Here is a 24751-nt window from a genome sequence, read left to right on the forward strand (position 1 = left end):
ACGGAGCGGAGCCGCGTGTGTACGGAGCAGAGTCGCGTGTGTACGAGGTGTACGGAGCAGAGCCGCGTGTGTACGGAGCAGAGTCGCGTGTGTACGAGGTGTACGGAGCAGAGCCGCGTGTGTACGAGGTGTACGGAGAGGAGCCGCGCGTGTACGAGGTGTACGGAGCGGAGCGTGTACGGAGCGGAGCGGCGCGTGTACGAGGTGTACGGAGCGGCGCGTGTACGAGGCGTACGGGGCGGAGCGGTGCGTGTGCGAGGCGTACGGAGCGGCGCGTGTGCGAGGCGTACGGAGCGGAGCCGCGCGTGTGCGAGGCGTACGGAGCGGAGCCGCGCGTGTGCGAGGCGTACGGAGCGGAGCCGCGCGTGTGCGAGGCGTACGGAGCGGAGCCGCGCGTGTGCGAGGCGTACGGAGCGGAGCCGCGCGTGTGCGAGGCGTACGGAGCGGAGCCGCGCGTGTGCGAGGCGTACGGAGCGGAGCCGCGCGTGTGCGAGGCGTACGGAGCGGAGCCGCGTGTGTGCGAGGTGTACGGAGCGGAGCCGCGTGTGTGTATGAGGTGTGCGGAGCGGAGCCGCGCGTGTACGAGGCGTGCGGCTCCGTACAGTGTACAAATATATGAGGAGACAATACAGAGATCTTTTTACACTTAGGCTTGTGACAGGGACCTAGGGGGCCTCCTCTATGCCTAGAGGAAAGAAGGTTTAATCATAATCACAGACGCGGATTCTTTACTGTAAGAGCAGTGAGACTATGGAACTCTCTGCCGCATGATGTTGTAATGAGTGATTCACTACTAAAATTCAAGAAGGGTTTGGATGTCTTTCTTGATAAATATAATATTACAGGTTTTGTGATGGAACAATATTGGAATCAGAGTCCTCAGTGGTTGATACCTTTTAATGGCTAACTGAAAAGATGGTAAACATAGCAAGCTTTCGAGACAGCTCAGGTCTCTTCTTCAGGCTAATAATGACACCAAATCTGAAAAGGTTTTGTGATATCATCCAGGGAGCTAGTCTGATTGCAGTTTGGATTCGGGAAGGAATTTTTCCCCTAATATGGAGCTATTAATGTTTGCCCCATGGGGTTTTTGCCTTTCTCTGAATTAACATGTTGTAACACTAATGCCAGTGTCCCTGCATGGTTCCCCTGCCTTCTCCGTGCAGGTACGCCGACATACTCACGGCCACGCGGTGAGCTCCCAGTCTTCTGCTTCCTGTGACGCACAGGCTTCCCGGTTGGCCACATTGTATGCGCTCGCACACCTCTTCTTGAAGGGGCAGCGCGCGCACTGTGAAAATGCCCCCAGCCAATGGCAGGGAGGTATCTGGTATAAGAGGCACCCTCCCCTAGTAGGGGGATGTCTGAGCAACGGTCTCCCTTGTTGGTGCAACGAGTGAGTTATCAGGTCTTTGTCCCTGAACCCCTGGTTCTTGTGTGGCCAGGGCCTGGACCTGAATCTCTGGTCATTATGTGGCCAGGACCTGAACCTGTTGTTGTTTCCCGTGTGGTATTGTCCCTGTGATCTGTGAAGTCGCACTGGCGATACCTGAAGCCTCAATGGCAGAACCCGAACTTGTAACCATTCTGTCAGTACTAGAACCTGCACCTGTGTCAGGCCTGGTTAAAATTCCAGAGTCCGTACTGTCAAAAGCTGTTCAAGTATCCGAATCAAGCTCTGTCTGTGACTCTGTGTCAATATCCGTTCTGCCAGAGGATCCAGAACCTTTGTAGTCTGAACAGAGTCTGAACCCTGTCTTGCCAGTAACTCAGAGTCCAGTCCGCGTCAGCGTACCTGACCCCTGGGGTCAGCAGCTGCAGTACCGGGGACTAAGAGTGGTACCTGGCAGTTACCTTCAACTGAAGCCTGACTCCACCATAAGGAGCTCTAGTGAACACCAGGTAGCTGCTTAGGTACGCCCCTCCGAGGTAAGGATTTATGTAAGTGACGCGCCCCTGGGCCTGTGTCGCGCTGCGTTGCGCATGCGGGAGCCTACCCGGAGCCGGATCAGTGGAGGGTTGTAGTCTCGTGGCGGTGACCCGGTCCGTGCCCAGGGAGTCAAACTAGACGGCAGTCTATTAGTAGTAAATAGTTGATGACTACGCCACCCGTTGAGTGCAGCCAGGGAGCTGCTGCTGCAGGGCAGACCGCTGAGGCCGGTGGTAGGATTGTGCAGCGTGATAGTATAACCCCCAACGGGAAGGGTATGGCCTCAGGGCAGCCGACGTGGATGATGGGGGTAGCAGGAACCACTCAGAGACGGTACGGTGTAGTTCAGGGTCTTTACTGGTAACAACGATAGACCCTCCCGGAGTACTTGCTAGCAAACGGGGCCTGGTCAGTCTTTGAGCAGATGGGATCTCCCCTGGCCAGGCGTAGTTGTAGGCCTCCCAAACTGACTGTACTCTTCTGGCTACCTTGCTAGAAGCTGATGTAAGTAGCCCACGTCCCTGAGTGTACCGTGTGGTGCTCACCCGTATGGCCGGTGACTCGGGGCCTTCTAATGGCTTCCGCTCCACGATGGCGGTGCTGGTCCCACGCGTGTGACCGTGCCTTCGGGCTTCTGGGCCAGAGGACCTGAAATCCCCTGCCTGACGGATTCTGCTGCTGGGTAGAAGTTAGTCCCCACAGCCTCGGACTCCGGGTCCGGTAAAGAATCTTCTTAGTCAGGGCGAGCGCTGCAGCTGCCAGCCCCTGACTCCTTGGAACTCGCCTGTTTCCTATGCTGCTTCTTGTCTCCCCTCTCCTTGTCTGACTCACCCTGCCTCAGCCCCGGGTTTATACAGGGGAAGTTCTTCCCCTCCCAAGACTGGGCAGGAGGTGTGGCATGCACAGGATCCCTGACCAAAGGACCTCCCACCTGCTCTCAGACATAACATCTCTATCACTGTGGCAACCAGACCCCTGGGGTGTCACATTCCCCCCTAGTGAAATTTAGTACTCCGGGACTAAACACATTTAGAAAAACATAACAAAGTATAACAATAACAATACTATAAGAAAAACACATAAGATGGTTACGGCGTGTCCGCAACCGGATGCAGTCTTTGAAGAAAAGCAAAGGTGTCCATTTCACCAACACAGGGAGACGTAACCAGGTAGGGGTCTGTCCTACCCCGAGTCCTTAACAGTCTCTAGTCCATCCTGGGTTACGCTCCAACTATATACAAGGATTCCCGGTAAATCCACCAAGGTTTCCTAAAAATAACTAGAAACACAAAATTATACACAAGCAACAAGACACAGAAAAACATAAATAAAACAATTTATACACTTTAAATTCTCCAGCGTGCGGGTAACTGGCCTCTAGTGGCCCGAGTGGACCTACGGAGCTGACTGTCTGGCCCTGAACTACAGGGTGTAGGAGCTGTCAAGGGTAAACTGGGCAGCTGTCTACCGGCTCCTTGTCTCACTAGGGGTACGGCAGGCTCACTATAAGCAGAGGGTTGATTCTCCTGTTCTGCTTGTGTGGAGTCTTCTGCCTCCTGGACCGGCTGTTCTTCCAGCTCTACCCGTTGCTCCGTAGGTTCTTGGGATGATGGTTGGAGGAAGGTGAGTACGGGTACCACAACTGCACCATTGACTTGAGTCCAAGACTGAGGAAAGTCCCCGAGCACGGTACTAACCATATCTTCCCTTTCTTCCACGGGTCGATGGTCTTCTTGTTCCTCTTCAGGGTTCCTCAGTTGTTCGGGACACTTCTTCAGGTGGTCCCGGGATACAATGGCTGTGGTTTCCCCTCCGTCTTTACTGATGGTACAGACCTTCGGGTTCTCGTGGCTTGAGGGCAGTACGGTGTACGGGTCCTTCTCCCACTGGTCGTCCAACTTGTGGAGCCGTCTCTTCCTCTTCAAGACCTGCTCTCCGGGTACCAGGGGAACAGCGGGAGCATACTGGTTGTAAGTTTTCTCTTGTCTTTCCCTAGCTTGACAGAGACTTCGCTCCACGCTCTCCTGTACTCTCCGGTACTGCTGCTGCCTCTCTGTGTCCCAGTCTGTTTCTGGTGAAGTGTCCTCGGGGGTCAGGACTCCCATTTCCAGGTCAACAGGTAACTTACCAGGTCTTGCCCTCATTAGGTAAGCCGGGGTACAGTTGGTGGAACCTACCGGGATGTGGTTGTATAGGTCCACCAGATCGGGCAACTTTTCAGGCCACAGACTGCGTTCTTCCAGGGGCAACGTTTTTAGAAGATCCATTACCACCTGGTTTATTTTTTCACAAAGTCCATTAGTCTGCGGATGGTAGGGTGTCGTCCTTATCTTCCGGCAGCCATACAGATTGCAGAATTCCTGAAAGACCTCCGCTTCAAAGGCAGGTCCCTGGTCCGTCAGCACTTGGTCCGGGTACCCGTGTGGACGGCAGAAGTGCTGCTGGAAGGCTCTAGCTGCTGTTTGAGCCGTTAAGTCCTTGACGGGGACGACAACCAAGAACCGGGAGTAATGATCCACGATGGTTAACGCGTAGATGTAGCCACTTCTGCTTGGGGTCAGTTTTACATGATCCAAGGCTACCAGTTCCAACGGTTGCCGGGTGACGATGGACTGCAGGGGAGTCTTCTGGCTGGCTCGGTCCTTCCTTCTCAGGTTGCACGGGCCACAATCTCTGCACCACTTCTCGATGGTTCCCCTCATGCCTACCCAGTGGAACCGCTCGCGCAGCAGGAACTCCAGCTTTTTCCACCCAAAGTGTCCAGCTCCGTCGTGGTATGCCTCCATCACCATGGCTGCGTCTCTTCGTGGCACCACTACTTGCCAGAGTAATTCATGCGTCCGGGAGTTAACCATTCTGCGGCACAACTTCCCTTTGTAAAGGAACAGTCGACTCTTCTCTGCCCATAGTTGTTTGGCTTCCTCCGGAGCGTCTGGTTCAAGGCGAGCCTCCGGCCGAGTCAGCATCTCCTTCACCAGTCGGACGGCAGGGTCGCTGTCTTGCGTTTCCGCCCAGTTGTAGTGGGGTAAGGGGTTCAACGTAGCAGCCTGCTTACTCCTTACCCGGTGGGAATACTGAATAGTCCCATGACGGTGGAACGCAGGGAGTTCAACTTCTTCCAGTCCCTCCGGATCTTCTCCTCCGTCCGGCAGGTTGGGCATCCTGGACAGGGCGTCCGCGTTGGTATTGGAGCGTCCTGCCCGGTATTTAATTGTGAACTCGTAGTTGGACAGACGGGCCATCCACCTCTGCTCCAGGGCACCGAGTCTTGCCGTGTCCAGGTGTGTCAGCGGGTTGTTATCCGTGTACACGGTGAACCGGGAAGAAGCGAGGTAATGCTTAAAGCGCTCAGTGATTGCCCATACTACGGCCAGGAACTCTAACTTAAATGAGCTGTAATTCTCGGGGTTCCTTTCGGTGGGTCGCAGTTTTCGGCTGGCGTAGGCGATTACTCGTTCCTTCCCCTGCTGAATCTGGGACAGTACGGCTCCTAGCCCGATGTTACTGGCGTCGGTGTAGAGGATAAAGGGCTGGCTATAATCCGGGTACGCCAGGATTTCGTCCCCCGTGAGGGCCATCTTCAGCTGGCGGAAGGACTCTTCTTCCAGCTCTTCCCATTTGAAGGGCGGCTTCTGGTTCTTGGCCTTCCGGGACTGGCCTATCAGGAGGTCCTGCATAGGTGCTGCCTTTTTGGTGAAACCGGGAATAAACCTTCGGTAGTAGCCTACCAACCCGAGGAACTGCCGCACTTCTTTTACGCTGGAGGGGCTTGGCCATCCCTTAATTGCGGTGATCTTATCGGGGTCGGGAGCCACTCCGTCAGCGCTCACCACGTGTCCCAGGTACTGCACCTTTGGTTTCAGGAGGTGACACTTGGAGGGTTTCACCTTTAGGCCGTAACTCGCCAGAGCCTCGAACACTTCCGCCAGGTGTTTCAGGTGGTCCTCATACGTCTTGGAATATACGATGACATCGTCCAGGTACAACAGGACCGTCTCGAAGTTTCTGTGGCCCAGACAACACTCCATTAGGCGTTGGAAGGTTCCTGGTGCGTTGCAGAGTCCGAACGGCATGCAGGTGAACTCGCTAAGTCCCATCGGGGTGGTGAATGCGGTCTTCTCCCGGTCCGCCTCTGCTACAGGAACCTGCCAGTACCCGCTAGTGAGATCCAAGGTAGAGAAGAAGTTAGCAGATCTTAAAGCAGCCAATGACTCCTCTATCCTTGGTAAGGGGTACGCATCCTTGTGTGTGATACGGTTGATTTTCCGGTAATCTACACACATCCTCATGGTGTTGTCTTTCTTTTTGACTAAAACTAATGGGGCTGCCCAGGGGCTACAACTATCCTGGATTACCCCAGCCTCCTTCATATCTCTAAGCATCCCCTTGGCGTGTTGGTAATGTGCAGGGGGTACGGGTCGATACCTCTCTTTTATGGGAGGATGATCTCCCGTGGGGATGCGATGTTCTACCCCCTTGACTCGCCCGAAGTCTAACGGGTGTTTACTAAACACTCTCTCATAATCTTGAACCACCCGATAGACTCCTTGTTTCTGATGTGAGGGAGTGGAGTCAGTACCCAAATGTAGTTGCTGACACCAGTCCTCCATGTCTTTCTTAGAGCCGTTACCTTCCTTCGGGTGAGATGGAGGCAAGGGTTCCACAGATTGTATAGAACTTTGATTAGTGGTATATAATTTGGCTAGCGTGGCATACCGGGGCAGGTACACTTCCCTCTCCCCAATATTTATTATGCGAATGGGCACCCTCCCATGGCGTACATTGACCACCCCCCGTGCTGTCAAAATGGTGGGCCTACTGTCTGAGTAAACTGGTTCTACCATTGCCTGGTAATCTCTACCTCTCAGACCAATAGCTGCCCGGCACCAAATCATCATTTCACTTTTTGGGGGCATGGCAATAGGAAAAGGGTCACACATTCTTACGCTACCAATCTCACCGCCGGAGAGTTCCACTTGTTGCCGTTGCATCAGTGCCCGGATCTCTTTCTGGAGCACCCGCTGCTCGCCGGAGCTGGCATTCTTGGCAACCTGCTGTAAAAGGAAAATCACCTCTGCAAGACAATTTTCAATTACATTAGTTCCTAGAGTTATTTTTGGGTGACTCTCATGTTTATCGATATCTACAATGATCAGTCCCTGTGCGGCCAGTTCGACTCTACCAATTTTGATGGTCACCTCTTTAAATCTGATCTGTGGCACGGGCTGACCATTGCTGGCGATGATACTCAAGTCGTCGTCGGGGTAGCGGGTAATATCCGAGTCATTCCAGTACTGCTTGAAGAGCACGTACGGGATGGTGGTGACCTGTGACCCGGTGTCCAGTAGGGCACTCATGGGAATGCCATCCAGTACCACAGGCAAGACTGGACGTCCTCCCACATATCTGTCGCGCCAGTTCGATGGGCCTGGTGATCTTTTTCCTGGGGGTTGGCCCTCTACCCCAGGTTGTGCCCGTTTAAAGAACAGTACCTTGCCATATGTCCGGGTTGATTGCAGCGGCGGCAGATGGGTCGTCCGTCCTCACTGTATCGGTCACTGGGTCTTCCTCTGGCCGGTGGGGTCCTCCTTGGTCGACGCCACGGGATGTCCTCCGGTCCGGATGCCAGCTGGATCTTCCCTGGGGTGGAAACCTGTAAAGACTGCACAGTTCGGGTTAGCGCAGCAACGCTCTTAGCTAGCTCTTGGACCTGATGGTGTAGGTCTGGAGCCGGGTCATTGTCCAAAGCCTGCGCATCAGCTCCCACAGGCCCTGCTGACAAGGGCGCCGCCTCCTGGTAGTAAGTGGTAGTGGGGCGTCTGTGGGTCACAACACCACCTGGTGCCGGTTCTCGGAGCACCCGGATGGCTCTGTCCTTGAACTGTGCAAAGTCCAGATGGGGATCCTGTAAGGCCATTGCCCGCAACTGGGTTCGGTGGGCATTGCAATATAAACCCTCTATAAATTGTTCAGTCAACAGCCTGTCCTCGTTTCCCACCCCATCAGGGTCGGTCTGCTTTATGGCCCTCAGGGCCTCTTGTAGGTTTAGTGCATAGTCCCTTATACTCTCATGCGCTCGCTGCTTGCACCCGTAGAATCTAAGCTCAATCTCGGCTGAGGTGCGGGTATCAAAGGTGTCCTTCAGCCGGGTTAGTATCCCTGCGACAGTCTTCCTCCCAGGTGGCCAGGATTTTACTTCCCTTTTGGCTGCCCCGGTTAGTTGGGCCACCAGGATGCTCACTTTTTGCTCTTCTGTGAGGGGGTACACCTGGAAGAGGCTATCCAGCTTTTCTCTAAAGTCATGCAGGGTATGTGACTCCCCTGAGTACTGGGGTAGCCAAGCTGCTCCCGGGATATAGGGCATGGTGAAGGGCATAACTGCAGCAGCGGTAGCGCTGGCGGGGGTTGAGGCAGTGAAGCTCTCCTCCGTATCCGACATCTTCCTCCCCCCTAGTGGACCGTGGCCTACCTTGCGATGATCCTCTTCCGTAGGCCGCGGCTCCGCAGTGGATCGTCAGGGTTGAGGACCTTCCGTCGCGCTCCTGTGACGTCGGCGTCTGCTGGGCTCCTTCCAGGACCTTACGCAACGTCCGGACGTGAGGCGGGGCTTCAGTTCTCGCGCGCTTTCGGAGTCCACGCCCCTCTTCTTCCCGCGCGGCGTCCTCAAGATGGCGTCCAATGGCGGGAAAACTCCACGGATGGCGGGAAGAAGGTCGAAGATGGCGCCGGATGGCGGGAAAACTTCGCGGATGGCGGGAAGAAGGTAGAAGATGGCGCCGGATGGCGGGAAACCTTCACCACTGGTAAGCTTGAACAGTCTTTGCTTTTCAGGCACGCAGTACCCGGTGGTTGCGGGCACGAAATCCTGCCGACTACGCCAAAGTTGACGCGCCCCTGGGCCTGTGTCGCGCTGCGTTGCGCATGCGGGAGCCTACCCGGAGCCGGATCAGTGGAGGGTTGTAGTCTCGTGGCGGTGACCCGGTCCGTGCCCAGGGAGTCAAACTAGACGGCAGTCTATTAGTAGTAAATAGTTGATGACTATGCCACCCGTTGAGTGCAGCCAGGGAGCTGCTGCTGCAGGGCAGACCGCTGAGGCCGGTGGTAGGATTGTGCAGCGTGATAGTATAACCCCCAACGGGAGGGGTATGGCCTCAGGGCAGCCGACGTGGATGATGGGGGTAGCAGGAACCACTCAGAGACGGTACGGTGTAGTTCAGGGTCTTTACTGGTAACAACGATAGACCCTCCTGGAGTACTTGCTAGCAAACGGGGCCTGGTCAGTCTTTGAGCAGATGGGATCTCCCCTGGCCAGGCGTAGTTGTAGGCCTCCCAAACTGACTGTACTCTTCTGGCTACCTTGCTAGAAGCTGATGTAAGTAGCCCACGTCCCTGAGTGTACCGTGTGGTGCTCACCCGTATGGCCGGTGACTCGGGGCCTTCTAATGGCTTCCGCTCCACGATGGCGGTGCTGGTCCCACGCGTGTGACCGTGCCTTCGGGCTTCTGGGCCAGAGGACCTGAAATCCCCTGCCTGACGGATTCTGCTGCTGGGTAGAAGTTAGTCCCCACAGCCTCGGACTCCGGGTCCGGTAAAGAATCTTCTTAGTCAGGGCGAGCGCTGCAGCTGCCAGCCCCTGACTCCTTGGAACTCGCCTGTTTCCTATGCTGCTTCTTGTCTCCCCTCTCCTTGTCTGACTCACCCTGCCTCAGCCCCGGGTTTATACAGGGGAAGTTCTTCCCCTCCCAAGACTGGGCAGGAGGTGTGGCATGCACAGGATCCCTGACCAAAGGACCTCCCACCTGCTCTCAGACATAACATCTCTATCACTGTGGCAACCAGACCCCTGGGGTGTCACATAAGCACGAGGCTTGGGCTGACAAATGGAAATTAAAGTTTAATGTAGATAATTGTAAGCTCATGCACTTGCGCAGAGAAAATAAAATGTATAATTATGTACTAAATTGTAAAAAACTGGATAAAACTGTCACTGAAAAAGACGGGTGTATGGGTGGACGGCAAACTGCACTTTAGTGATCAGAGTCAGGCAGTAGCTGCCAAGGCTAATAAAATAATGGGATGCATTTAAAGATGCATAGATGTATAATGACAAGAACATAGTTTTTGTTTCTTTACAAGTCATTAGTGTAGCCACACTTAGAATACTGAGGACAGTTTTGGGCTCCAATACAAAAGAAGGACATTGATGAACTAGAGCAGGTGCAGGGAAAAGCAAGGTTATCAAGAGAGTGGATGGACTTATTACAATGTTCAAATATATGAGGGGACATTACATTTCAGACCATTTCTGATCAATCATTATCCTGGTGAAAGAAGCACTACCATTAGGGAATACCTCAACATGTTCAGTACAATGTTTGGATAGATGGTGGTGGTCCACATGAATGTCTGGACACAAGATTTCCCAGCAGGACATTACCAAGAGTATCATATTGTTTTGTTTGGGTTTACTTCTTTTCTGCTGCCATGTTCACCAATGGTGTACCTGCCATCCACATGATGTGAAACTTGATTCATCAGCTCAAGCTGCCTTCTAGTCCAGTTTTGGTACCCATGCTCATTGATTTCAGCAGTGGACAGGAGTCAAAATGTACACTCTGACCTGCCTTCATCTACACAACCTCAATATACAGCAAGCTGTGATGCACTGTATATTTCAATATACAGCAAGCCTTTTCCTGCAGATCTTCTGGAGGACCAGGGAGGGCAAAGGCAGCCATTACCAGAATCTCCTGTTCCTACACTGGGTAGGTCTACGTAGATAGAGCTCTTTTGGTTGGTCCATGCAGTTGATCTTTGGATGTATTGGCACTTTGTTCCTCAGCTATATGTATATTATGCTACTTATTGTTTATTTGTATACAATGTTACTACAGATGTTAGTCTGAGTGATTGGACCCATATTGTGTTCGGCTTTTAGTGGATACACCCATTTAACCTAAGTGTTAACTTTGAATTTCACTTAGTTCCTCAATATACTAACTTTTCTAGTTAAATATATTGGTTGTGGAGAGTTGTGAGATAATCCAATTTCGTTGGTGTTTTCCTTCTGGGTTATACAACATGAATATAATAATTGAAGAATATCTTCCAACAGCATGATCAAAAAGGAAAGGAGATCAGTGCCTACCTCTTAGTCTTATCCATTTTTCTCCTCTATGTTCTGTTGCTTTCTGCATCCCTTTCTCTCTCTGGTCTCTCTCCCTTGATGGTGATGTAAGACCATCTGCTGTTACAGCCTTTCTCTTGTCACCATGTCTACTTACCTACAACACTAAAGGACTTAAAGGGAAACTTTCATGTCCCCAAATGCTATTAACCTGCAGATATGAGGTTAATCTGCAGGTTAATAACTCTCTAAAGCTGCCTGGCCATCGTACCTAAAGCCCAACTACTGGGAGAAAATTAACTTTATTACTCCTGGCAGCCTCAGGCTTTCAGTCATAGAGGCGTGTCGACATAGTGAGTGATGGTTGTAAGCATGCCCTGGTACATTGACTAACAGCTGTCTCTGCAATGTTTCAGTCAATTCACCGGGGTGTGCTTACAGACACTGCTCACTGTATACTGAGTGAGAGAGAGGTCCGTCCTCCAGAAAAATGGTCGAGTTTAACATTCACTTCCATTATGCTCGCTACTCAAGTCGAGCACATCTGAGCGTCCGACTTGCTCAATTCGAGTACCGAGCTCTCGAGCATTTCAGTGCTCGATCATCACTAGTGGTGAACTATACCCTGGACTGATTCTCTAATTCAACATCACTTTATTCCCGTTATTTTACTTTTGGTCTTCTTATCAGCTTTAACCTGTTAACTGAGCTCTACATTTTCAGTACAAGTTATTGAACCATGAAAGTGTTCTCACCCATTTTTCTAGTCATTTCAATTTGTCACACAGATCCTTTTGCTTTCTCATTTTTCTTGCTTCCAACACAATAACTTCAATTTTTAATTTGCTTCTTAATACACCCTTTGGACTAACTGACATTTCAAGCTATTGTAATGTGCCCCCTTCAACACCTTCCCACTATGTGATGTATTAGATGGTCACATGTCAGGTGCTAGTGTTTGGAGAAGTCTCAGGAGCTAAACTTGCAACATGCTGTTGTGATTGCTGATACAACTGCAACTGCTGGGGGAGGGGGGGGGGTGGCAATGGTCTTTGGTGGCAACAAGAGGCCTGCAAAAAGCACCCATGGCTGCTACTGTAGGCCTACTGTGGAGCTCAGCCTGTGGCTGGGCTTCATAAGAGAACATCATTTTAAATAGATCCTGCAGTATTACATCAAAGTGGATATTTATACGCAACATCCCTACCAACTGTCCCTCAATTCTAAGTTCTAATGCAATAGCTTAACACCTAAAAATCATGAAATATTGATGTAAACACGAGGATATAGGTTTTAAAAGCAATGTTTATTAATCATTGGTAATAAGTTTTAAAAGGGTTGTCCCTCACCCTTCTATACCCTATGATCTGACATTGGGAAAAGGGATATGCTGCTGTACGCTATCAGGACATCTGCTGCATCATCCAATGTGCATCTGGTCTAATCTAATTGATACCCTGTGAGACAAGCTTGGAATCAGATAGTTGCCCTGACAATTGTTTTGCTCTTGTATAGCAGCATTTCAACAGACAACTCCTTCAAGATGCAGTAATACTGTGCATATAAACATGAAATATTCTGTGTGCATGGTTCATATACACTAACTGGCCACTTTAGCAGCAACATCTGGCCTTTCATAATTGGAGGTTCCCTGTGTGAAAAATATATTTAAGTCACATGACTCGGGAGTACAGCTGTTACATACAGTGAGTTCACATGGTGAAGTGGATCCTTTAAGCCCAAGGGAAACAGAAAGCAGTCACTAGAAGTCACAGGCGGGCACATAGACGCAAACTAAAACTTTTAATAAACTCATGGAAACCAGAGACAAGCAGACGGGATGCAGCAAACTGAAGGCAAGCAGGTATAGTCTAGGAGACCACAGGCAGGATGCTGGAAACCACTAGCAGGCGGGAGACATCCAGGAGATCACAGACAGGTAGCAGACAAAAAGAAAGTCTAATACCATTAAAGTGGCACACAGCCAGGAAGTCCTCCTGGAAACCGCAGGCAAGTAGGTAAAGTCCTGCAGACCACTGACCGATAGCAAGGTTACTGGGAACTGCAGACAAGCAGGTGAGCAAGGTTACTGGAAACCGCAGACAAGTAGGTGAGGTCCTCCACTAACAGGTAGCAAAGTTACTGGAAACCACAGACCAGTAACTCATGGATGGGAAACCACAGACAGCGAGGAGACGTCCTGATGACTGTGGACTGGAATTGTGCATAGACAACTAAAAAAGTTATTAGCAAGTGAATGAGAATAACATTCAGCGAGAGAGGATCTTGTGGATGTAAACAACTTGATGACGAAGGGGATTAGAAAACAATGTCAAGAATCATTCTGAATAAAAAGGCAGCAGTCATGCACAATGCTTTCCCTTAAATGAAGTGTGACTTTACTTTAACTGTTTTATTTTTTTCCTAGTCTAAACTATAGTCAAATGTTTTATTGGTAGCTAATAGAAAATGACTATTTGTTTGAGTGATTTCTCTGATGTTTAACAAGATGAGTTTTCTTGGGGAAATATTTCCCACATTCTAGACATGAAAACGACTTCTTTCTTTTGTGAGATTTTTGATGTGCAAACAGAGAAGAGTTTTGGGTAAAACACTTTCCACATTCTGAACATGAATACGGTTTCTCCCCTGTGTGAATTCGTTGATGTGCAACTAAAACTGATTTATAGTTAAAACATCTCTCACATTCTGAACATGAAAATGGCTTTTCACCTGTATGAGTTCTCTGATGTGCAGCAAGTCTGAATTTCTCTCTAAAACGTTTCCCACATTCTGAACATACAAATGGCCTTTCACCTGTGTGAATTCTCTGATGTCTATCAAGTTTTGCTTTAGTCCTAAAACATTTCCCACATTCTGAACATAAATGTGGCCTCTCCCCTGTGTGAATTCTCTGATGTCTAACAAGTTTGTCCTTAGTCCTAAAACATTTCCCACATTCTGAACAGGAGTAGGGCTTCTCACCTGTATGAATTCTCTCATGTATTACTAAAGCAAAATTATCCTTTAAACATTTCCCGCATTCTGAACATGAAAATGTTTTCTTTCTTGTGAAAGTTCTTTTGTGCTCACCGCCCCTTCTGTTATTTTTATTTTGCTCTACAGTCTGTGATGAATCAGAAAATAGGACATGTAGGTAAGGATCAAAGGATAAATTGTTGGTGTCAAGAACTGAAGGCATATCTGGGATAATGGGGTGCTCTTCATATATATATGGTATGATACCACCATCCTCTGCTTTAAAAGCTGAAAATATCAGATGTTCCTCTGAATTCCTGATACAGTTATCTGCCAAAAATAAAAACAATTTTGTTAATTTTTTAGAACATGGTCTTAAGTGGGTTTTCGTGTTTCAACAAACTTTTGTCTATAAGCTCAGTTAAATGTAAAAAAAAACCCTGAGAATTACTTACCCTCTCAGGTCTGGCGCTGTTTGTTTGCAGCTGACATTGTATCTGTTGATTGTCGCAGTGACAACATGATACCACTGCAGCCAATCACTGAGCACACCGGCCATATTGCAGTTATTCATCTTGGCCTTTCTACTTGACAGGAGCTGCTTATTCATTTTTTTATGAACTTAAAACAGCCTGTGTATGGTTCTACAAACTGGTTATTGTCCAACTGGCTTAAGAGAGGTGAAGGCACCTACTGGAGGGGTTTTCCACCTTTTATTCCAACCACATCTACTTTAATGCTTGATAAGTTCTCTGGGCTGGTTGTTCACCTACTTTGATTTGTACACTTTTGTCTTGCAGATAAAAGTTTTAAAGCAGACACAGTGTTCTTTTGAAACTAAGTACCAGGCTTCTGAATCTTATTTATTTTGTATTTATTTTACTCACTTATATAGCGCCATTAATTCCACAGCATTTACAGACATTATGGGCACAATCTAAATTCCCTATCAGTATGTCTTTGGAGTGTGGGAGGAAACCGGCGTACCCAGAGGAAACCCACGCAAACACGGGGAGAACATACAAACTCCATGCAGATGTTGTACTTGGTGGGATTTGAACCCAGTACCCCAGCGCTGCAAGGCTGCAGGGCTAACCAATGAGTCACCGTGCTGCTCTTAGTTTATCATTCTCACCTGAGGACATCTCTACAAATTTGGCTGACAATTGAATGGTCCGTGGTGTCTTCCCTGGCGGCTGCATTCTGCCGCCTTCCGGACTGAGGGTCAAAGCTGCAGTGCGCCACCTCCCAGGGATTGTAATTGCATCTTGCAGACACGAGTGCAATTGAAGCTCTGGCCGTCGGGTTAGAGCGACGCCAGCAGCGTGATCAGGTCATGTGATCACGCTACTGACGTCACTCACTGGCGCTCTACAGGCACACATTGGTAGTAAGTGCTCTGTGCTCCAGAGCTGAAGACACCGAAGATGTAATGGAGGGGAAGATTTATTGTGGGGGGTTATTTATTATGGGGGGGTGATTTATGGTATGGCTGGAGGGAGATTTACTATGGGAGGAGATTTATTGTATGGCTGGGGAGAGATTTACTATGGGGGGAGATTTATTGTATTTCTGGGGAAAGATTTATTGTATGGCTGAGGGAGAGATTTAGTGTGGAGGGAGATTTATTATATGTGTAAGGGGACATTTATTGTATGGCTGGGGAAGAGATTGTGTGGGGAGAGGGGTGGGGGAGATTTTGTGTGGGGATGTGCTGCAGAAGACCGGAGAAGATGGAATTCTGCAGACAGCTGTGTATGAGAAAACTCATCATGGCGACTGGACAAGATGAAGAACAAAAGAAAGAGAACAACTCCAGAGATGTTAACTATCAGGTAACTGGATGTAAATGGCTTTTTTGTGATACTGACCAGTTCTCTTGTTTTTATTTATGTTAGGAGCATTAAGGTTGTCCAAGTTTGTGATGAGTCTTCAGTCATTCTATGTGACTGCAGACTTCTGAATTTACACAGTGCGCACTGCACGATATCCGGATTCTCTCGTGCCAGCGATTTGCATACATGCGGTCACGTGCCGATTAGACATTTGTGGCCTCACTCAATGAAAATTAATTGTGAGGCTGGACACGTCTAGTCTGAGTGTGGCCAGAAGTATACAAATCGCATACTTGTGCAAGGGAGAAACCTAAAAGTGTGCAGTGCATGCGCTGTGAGAATTCAGAAGCCTGCAGTCACATAGAGTGACTGCAGAATTTAATCTCAAACCTGAACAAGCACTTTGTAGCGCCGGCGTCCCTGCCCTCTGCTAGGCAGGGACGCTGTTCCCCTCACCTCTCTGCTCCGTGCCCGGCGTCCTCCTCCCGCTCTGCTGGCAGCGCGCGCTCCTTCCCGGTCACTGTGCTTAGGGCGCGCGCGCGCGCTCTCCCTCCCTCTTAAAGGGGCCGCGCGCGTCGTCCTAAGGAGTCCCCGGCCAATGGCCGGAGGACTTCACCATATATAAGGCACCTCCTCCAAAATGGAGGTGCCCGAGCAATGTTGTTGCACTGTTCACTACTCTGCTTCAGCCCTCAGGTCCCGTTGCCAGTTACCTGCCAGATTCCTGCCTGATTATCTGCTACCTGCCTGCTAGTCTGAGGTCCGACGGTCTGCCTTACTACTCCTGTCAGTCTGTCTAAGGACCAGCCTGCCCGCTCACCTGGGAGCGCACATCAGCCACCTGCCTGCTTGCCTGAGGTCCGACGGTCTGCCTTACTACTCCTGTCAGTCTGTCTAAGGACCAGCCTGCCCGCTCACCTGGGAGCGCACATCAGCCACCTGCCTGCTTGCCTGAGGTCCGACGGTCTGCCTTCCAACTCCTGTCAGTCTATGGACCAGCTTGCCCGCTCACCTGGGAGCACACACCTGCTACCTGCCTGCTAGTCTACCTGGAGGCTCCGCCGTCACGTGCTGTGACCACCTGCCTGTCCAGTGACTCCTGCTCGCTCACCTGGGAGCGCTCATCTGCTGCCTGTCTGCTAGCCTACCTGGAGGCTCTGCCGTCACGTGCTGTGACCACCCGCCTGTCCAGAGACTTCTGCCCGCTCACCTGGGAGCGCTCATCTGCCGCCTGTCTGTTGGTCTTCCTGGAGGCTCCGCCGTCACATGCTGTGACCACCCGTTCATCCAGAGACTCTCGCCTGCTCACCTGGGAGCTCACGTCTATCATCAGCCGCCACAGGTCGTACCAACCCTTTACCTAGAGACTGCCCCGGTCACTTGCCGTGACCATCTGCCCGTTCATCCAGAGACTGCCCTGGTCACTTGCCGTGACCATCTGCCCGTTCATCCAGAGACTGCCCCGGTCACTTGCCGTGACCATCTGCCCGTTCATTCAGAGACTGCCCCGGTCACTTGCCGTGACCATCTGCCCGTTCATTCAGAGACTGCCCCGGTCACTTGCCGTGACCATCAGCCCGTTCATCCAGAGACTGCCCCGGTCACTTGCCGTGACCTCCAGCCCGTTCACTCAGAGACTGTCCCGGTCACCTGCTGTGACCTCCTGCCCGTCTTCCCTGGTCGCCACCCGCTCCCTTTCAAGGACTGCCCCCTTGTATAGCAGCTCAGAGGTTCCGCCTCCCAGACCCGTTACAGTTTGCTCGGGCCATGGAACCCGGTGGCACCCAAGCTCCCTCGCTCTCGGACCTGTGTCATGAACTGTCCCGTCAAAGGTCCCAACAGGAGTCCATCCTGGGTCACCTGCGGAATGTCAATACTCGCCTGGACACTCTGACTGCTCCACCAGCAACCTCCGCCAGTGCCATGTCTCGCAATCCGGCAGCTCCGCTGCCCACTAATACCATGGTACCCTACCCCGGTCCCCGGCTTTCTGCACCTCCTCGCTTCGGAGGCGACTCCGCCCAGGCTCGGGGCTTCATAAATCAGTGCACCCTGCACTTTGAACTATTGTCCCACCAGTTTAACTCCGACCGGGCCAAAATTGCATTCATCATGTCCCATCTCACCGGGGAGGCCCTGGCCTGGCTAAATCCTCTATGGGAGAGAGGAGACCCCCTGGTGTCCAACTTGCCTGCTTTTCTCACGGCTTTCCGGAAAGTCTTCGACGAACCCGGACGGAAGACCTCATCCGCATCATCACTGCTACGCCTCCGTCAGGGAAGTCTCACCGTGGGCCAATATGCCATACGGTTCCGTACCCTTGCCTCGGAGCTGGCCTGGGATAACGACGCTCTGGTATCCGTCTTCTGGGAGGGTCTGTCCGGCCGTATTAAAGATGAACTTGCCGGTCGGGACATTCCTACCACTCTCGATGACCTAATAACTCTTGCCACCCGGATTGACCTACGGTTCCAGGAGCGTGCCAAAGAGGTCACCCGTGAGAGGAGGTTACCACGTCTAGCTCCTACTTTTCAGAAACCCGTCACTCCCTCCGTCTCTACCCAGGTACACTCTCCTGAGTCTATGCAGGTCGACCAGACCAAGATGGTCAAAATCCGTCAGGACTTACGCCGTGCCGAGGGGAGCTGCTTCTACTGTGGCAGTAAGGAGCACCGGATCCGTGCCTGCCCGGAGAGGTCGGGAAACGCCTGTGTCTAGGTTCGCTCAGAGAGGTCGACCTAGACAAGAATAAATCCTCTCCATCTCTGCTGCTGTCAGTCTCAATCGTCTGCGGGGAGAACCGTTATTTCGAACTAGCCCAACTTGACTCTGGAGCAGCCGTGAATCTTATTTCACAGTCCCTGGTAGAGAAATACCGCATCCCCACCAAACCTCTGGCTGTACCCTTGTCTGTTGCTGCCGTGGATGGGGGCCTCTTACCACGCCCCATCCAACTCATCACCGAATACATTACTCTGCAGGTGGGAATGCTGCATTCTGAGAGTATCTCCTTTCATGTTCTGCCTGGACTCTCTCACGCCCTCTTGCTAGGCCTACCTTGGCTCCAGAGACATGCACCCGTGCTTGACTGGCAGACCGGAGAGGTCCTTCGCTGGGGACAGGACTGCCATAAGACCTGTCTGGTTCCCGTCCATCCCGTCCGTCCTTCTCCTACCCCAGCTAATCTACCTGGACTTCCGATACCTTATTGGTCTTATGCTGATGTCTTTAATAAAAAGGAAGCAGAGACACTACCTCCTCATAGACCATACGACTGCCCTATCGACCTGTTACCTGGTACTACTCCTCCCCGTGGGCGTATTTATCCTTTATCCGCTGCTGAGACCCGGTCGATGTCCGAATATATTGAGGAGAATCTGGCCAGGGGATTCATCCGGAAATCTACCTCCCCGGCGGGAGCAGGCTTCTTTTTCGTCAAAAAGAAGGACGGCTCTCTCCGTCCCTGTATAGACTATAGAGGCCTTAACCAGATCACGGTGAAGAATAAGTACCCCCTTCCGCTCATTCCGGAGTTATTTGATCATCTGAGGGGGGCTAGAATCTTCACCAAACTGGACCTCCGTGGGGTGTACAACCTGGTTCGTATCCGTCAGGGGGATGAATGGAAGACGGCATTCAACACCCGGGACGGCCACTATGAATATCTGGTAATGCCCTTTGGTCTCTGTAACGCTCCTGCCGTCTTTCAGGAGTTGGTCAATGACATCTTCCGGGACCTTCTCTACTCCTGCGTAGTGGTGTACCTGGACGACATCTTGGTCTTCTCTCCGGATCTCCAGACCCACCGGAGGGACGTTCGTCAGGTCCTGCTCAGGCTCAGGCAGAATCACCTCTTCGCTAAATACGAGAAGTGCCTCTTTGAGCAGACCTCGCTTCCGTTTTTGGGCTACATTATTTCTCAGACCGGCCTACGAATGGATCCAGAGAAACTGTCTGCCATCGAGAAATGGCCTCGACCGGAGGGGTTGAAGGCCATTCAGCGATTCCTGGGCTTCGCCAACTACTACCGCCTCTTCATACCACACTTCTCTTCCCGGACTGCCCCAATTTCCGCGCTCACCCGTAAGGGTACTAATCCCAAAGAGTGGCCGCCAGAAGCAGAGGAGGCCTTTCTTTCCCTAAAACAGGCCTTCTCTTCCGCCCCGGTGCTGCATCGCCCGGACGGCAACAAGCAGTTCTTCCTGGAAGCTGACGCCTCCTCCTCTGGAGCCGGAGCGGTACTTACTCAAAAATCATCTTCCGGGAGAATGGTAACTTGTGGCTTCTTCTCCAAACTCTTCTCCTCTTCTGAGCGCAACTATTCCATAGGAGACCGAGAGTTATTGGCCATCAAACTGGCATTGGAGGAGTGGCGTTACCTACTCGAGGGGGCTCTTCACCCAGTAATAATTTACACTGACCACAAGAACTTGGCTTACCTCCAGCATGCCCAGAGACTTAACCCGCGCCAAGCCCGGTGGTCCTTGTTTTTTGCTCGCTTTGATTTTGTTCTTCATTTTCGCCCGGCTGACAAAAACGTCAAAGCAGATGCCTTGTCCCGATCCTTTCTGGTGTCCGATCTCGAGGAAGAACCTAAACATATCATCGATCCCGCCAGAGTAATGCAGGTGGCTCCTTGAGTCTAAATCGTCTCTCTCCCAGTAAGACGTTCGTATCAGTACCTGATCGGGAGAAGATCCTACACTGGGGTCACTCGTCTAAACTAGCTGGCCACGCCGGTCAGAAAAAGACCCTCCAGCTTATTGCCCGGCACTACTGGTGGCCTACCCTGCACAAGGACGTAATAGACTTTGTTTCTGCCTGTGTGTCCTGCGCCCGCAACAAAGTCCCGAGACACCTGCCTGCCGGTCGCCTTCCGCTTCCTGTGCCTGCTGCCCCCTGGCAGCATATTGCTATGGACTTCATAACTGATCTCCCCGTCTCTGCCGGTTGTACGGTCATTTGGGTGGTCGCTGACCGCTTTTCCAAGATGGCTCACTTTATTCCCCTGCCTGGCCTCCCGTCTGCACCCGAGCTGGCTAAAGACTTTATTCGCCACATCTTCCGTCTTCATGGCCTGCCCCTCCACATCGTGTCGGATCGTGGGGTACAGTTCACCTCACGTTTCTGTAGAGCCACTTGTAAACTGCTAGACGTCACCCTGGACTTCTCTTCCGCTTACCACCCACAGTCCAATGGTCAAGTGGAGCGGATCAATCAGAACCTGACCAGTTACCTCCGACACTTCGTTAATGCCCATCATTCTGACTGGGTGGATCTCCTACCTTGGGCCGAGTTCTCCTATAACAATCACGAGAGCGAATCCTCCTCCAAATCCCCGTTTTTTGTAGTCTTCGGTCAGCATCCTCGGATTCCTTTTCCTGTCTCCACCTCTGTGGACAACCCGGCTGCGGAATCTCTCGTTAGCAAATTTTCCTCCATTTGGGAGAGTACCCGATCCGCACTCCTTCAGTCGTCCGAACGGATGAAAAGACACGCTGACAAAAAACGCCTGGATCCTCCACAATTTCGTCCTGGAGATAAAGTCTGGCTCTCATCTAAATATGTCCGACTTAAGATACCTTCTTACAAGTTAGGGCCTCGGTTCATCGGTCCTCTGGAGGTCATCAGTCAGATCAACCCGGTGGCCTATAAATTAAAACTCCCGGCCAACTTACGGATCCCTAACTCCTTCCATGTATCTCTCCTCAAACCTGTGGTACTTAACTCTTTTTCCAAGTCTACAGGTACGCCTCCTGCTCCGGTTTCTGCTGAGGATGAGTTTGAGGTAGAGAACATTCTTGCCACCAAAAGGGTAAGAGGAAAGACCTTTTTTCTAGTAGATTGGAGGGGGTTTGGTCCTGAGGAGAGAACGTGGGAGCCCCGGGAGAACATCCATGCCCCTCTTATCCTAGCTAAATTTCTGTCTGGCCTAAAAAAGGGGGGGCCTAAAGGGGGGGTACTGTAGCGCCGGCGTCCCTGCCCTCTGCTAGGCAGGGACGCTGTTCCCCTCACCTCTCTGCTCCGTGCCCGGCGTCCTCCTCCCGCTCTGCTGGCAGCGCGCGCTCCTTCCCGGTCACTGTGCTTAGGGCGCGCGCGCGCGCTCTCCCTCCCTCTTAAAGGGGCCGCGCGCGTCGTCCTAAGGAGTCCCCGGCCAATGGCCGGAGGACTTCACCATATATAAGGCACCTCCTCCAAAATGGAGGTGCCCGAGCAATGTTGTTGCACTGTTCACTACTCTGCTTCAGCCCTCAGGTCCCGTTGCCAGTTACCTGCCAGTTACCTGCCAGATTCCTGCCTGATTATCTGCTACCTGCCTGCTAGTCTGAGGTCCGACGGTCTGCCTTACTACTCCTGTCAGTCTGTCTAAGGACCAGCCTGCCCGCTCACCTGGGAGCGCACATCAGCCACCTGCCTGCTTGCCTGAGGTCCGACGGTCTGCCTTACTACTTCTGTCAGTCTGTCTAAGGACCAGCCTGCCCGCTCACCTGGGAGCGCACATCAGCCACCTGCCTGCTTGCCTGAGGTCCGACGGTCTGCCTTCCAACTCCTGTCAGTCTGTCTATGGACCAGCTTGCCCGCTCACCTGGGAGCACACACCTGCTACCTGCCTGCTAGTCTACCTGGAGGCTCCGCCGTCACGTGCTGTGACCACCTGCCTGTCCAGTGACTCCTGCTCGCTCACCTGGGAGCGCTCATCTGCTGCCTGTCTGCTAGCCTACCTGGAGGCTCTGCCGTCACGTGCTGTGACCACCCGCCTGTCCAGAGACTTCTGCCCGCTCACCTGGGAGCGCTCATCTGCCGCCTGTCTGTTGGTCTTCCTGGAGGCTCCGCCGTCACATGCTGTGACCACCCGTTCATCCAGAGACTCTCGCCTGCTCACCTGGGAGCTCACGTCTATCATCAGCCGCCACAGGTCGTACCAACCCTTTACCTAGAGACTGCCCCGGTCACTTGCCGTGACCATCTGCCCATTCATCCAGAGACTGCCCTGGTCACTTGCCGTGACCATCTGCCCGTTCATCCAGAGACTGCCCCGGTCACTTGCCGTGACCATCTGCCCGTTCATTCAGAGACTGCCCCGGTCACTTGCCGTGACCATCTGCCCGTTCATCCAGAGACTGCCCCGGTCACTTGCCGTGACCATCAGCCCGTTCATCCAGAGACTGCCCCGGTCACTTGCCGTGACCTCCAGCCCGTTCACTCAGAGACTGTCCCGGTCACCTGCTGTGACCTCCTGCCAGTCTTCCCTGGTCGCCACCCGCTCCCTTACAAGGACTGCCCCCTTGTATAGCAGCTCAGAGGTTCCGCCTCCCAGACCCGTTACACACTTTACTTATAAAATGAAGCCCTGTAGCCAATCCTAACAGTGTGTAATATACTCAGTGTTAGGATTCAGCATATGTGATTTTCATACTTACTGTTACGTGACAACTAGCTTCTCTTCCTGTTTCACTGCTTTTCACAATCGCATATGTGCTTGGGGGGGGGGGGACAAACTGAATTTTTGCCCCGGGTGCCAGAAAACCTAGATACACCTCTGGTTGCCCTAGTAGACTGATACATCATACACACTGGGTTTGGTGAGTTGGCTAGTATGCCGAGTGGCTAATATAGTCATCCGGAAAACCTGCCCCCCCATAAACAACCATAATCAACAGCATTAGGCCGGGTAAGTATAAAAGCCCGAGATGAGAAGTGTCCCAGGAGTGGTGACCCTGGGATGCCTTAATCCCTTCACCTGAGAGCCTGTTTTCACCTTACAATTATTTTTCAATTCTGACCAGTGTCACTTCATCAGGTAATAACTCTGGAACATGCCAACGAATCATAGTGATTCTGAGAATGTTGTTTTTGTGACATATTGTATTTAGTTAGTGGTAAAATTAGGTTGAAATTTTTTGCGTTTGTGAAAATATTGGAATTTTGTCAAAAATTTGGAAAATTTTGCAATTTTCAAACTTTCAATTTTTATATACTTAAACCAGTCATGCTGTACAAAATAATTTGTAAATAACATTTCTCATATTTCTACTTTACAGCACAATCATTTTTGAAACATATTTTTTTGTTACGAAGTTAGAAGGGTTAAAAGTTTATCAGAAATATCTCATTTTTCCAAAAATATACAAAATCCTTTTTTTAGGGACCAAATCACGTTTGAAGTGACTTTGAAGGGCCTATATAAGAAAAAATGGCCAAAATTGATACCATTTTAAAAAATGCACTCATCAAAGTGCTGACAACCACAATCAAAAATATTTATTAACCCTTTAGGTGTTTCACAGGTATTAAAGCAATGTAGAAGGAAAAAAAATAACATTTTAATTTTTCCCACATTTAGCCCCAAATGTTACATTTTTACAAGGATAACAGGAGAAAATTAACCATACAATTTGTTCTGCAACTTCTCCCGACTACTCAGTACCCCATATGTGGTGGAAAACTACTGTTTGAGCCACAGGAGGAATCAAAACGGAAGGAGCGCCATTTGACTTTTGGAGAACAGAATTGGCTGGAATAGATAGTGGACACCATGTCACGTTTGCAGAACTCCTGATGGGCCTAAACAGTGGAAACCCCCCCCACAAGTGACCCCATTTTGGAAACTAGACCCCTCAAAGAACTTATCTAGAGGTGTAGTGAGCACCTTGAACCCACAGGTGCTTCACAGAATTTTAGAGCATTGAGCCGTGAAAATGAATAAATACATTTTTCCAGCAAAAATGTTGCTTCAACCCAAATTTTTCATTTTCACAAGGGTAACACGAGAAAATTGACCACATAAAGCAATACATATGTGGTGGAAAACTACTGTTTAGGCACATGGTAGGGCTCGGAAGGGAAGGAGCTCCAATTGAGCACAATTTTGGCTGGAAG

The 24751-nt window shown here is 51.1% G+C and overlaps 1 pseudogene; it reads right to left on the bottom strand.

The window, feature by feature from the left end:
* Positions 1 to 24751, bottom strand: part of LOC141271443 (uncharacterized) — a 255758-nt pseudogene that overhangs the window by 125488 nt on the left and 105519 nt on the right.

This window comes from Phyllobates terribilis, unplaced genomic scaffold, assembly GCF_046119375.1.
Source record: "Phyllobates terribilis strain yellow unplaced genomic scaffold, ASM4611937v1 Scaffold_5__5_contigs__length_657084704, whole genome shotgun sequence".
Classification (NCBI taxonomy): Eukaryota; Metazoa; Chordata; class Amphibia; order Anura; family Dendrobatidae; genus Phyllobates; species Phyllobates terribilis.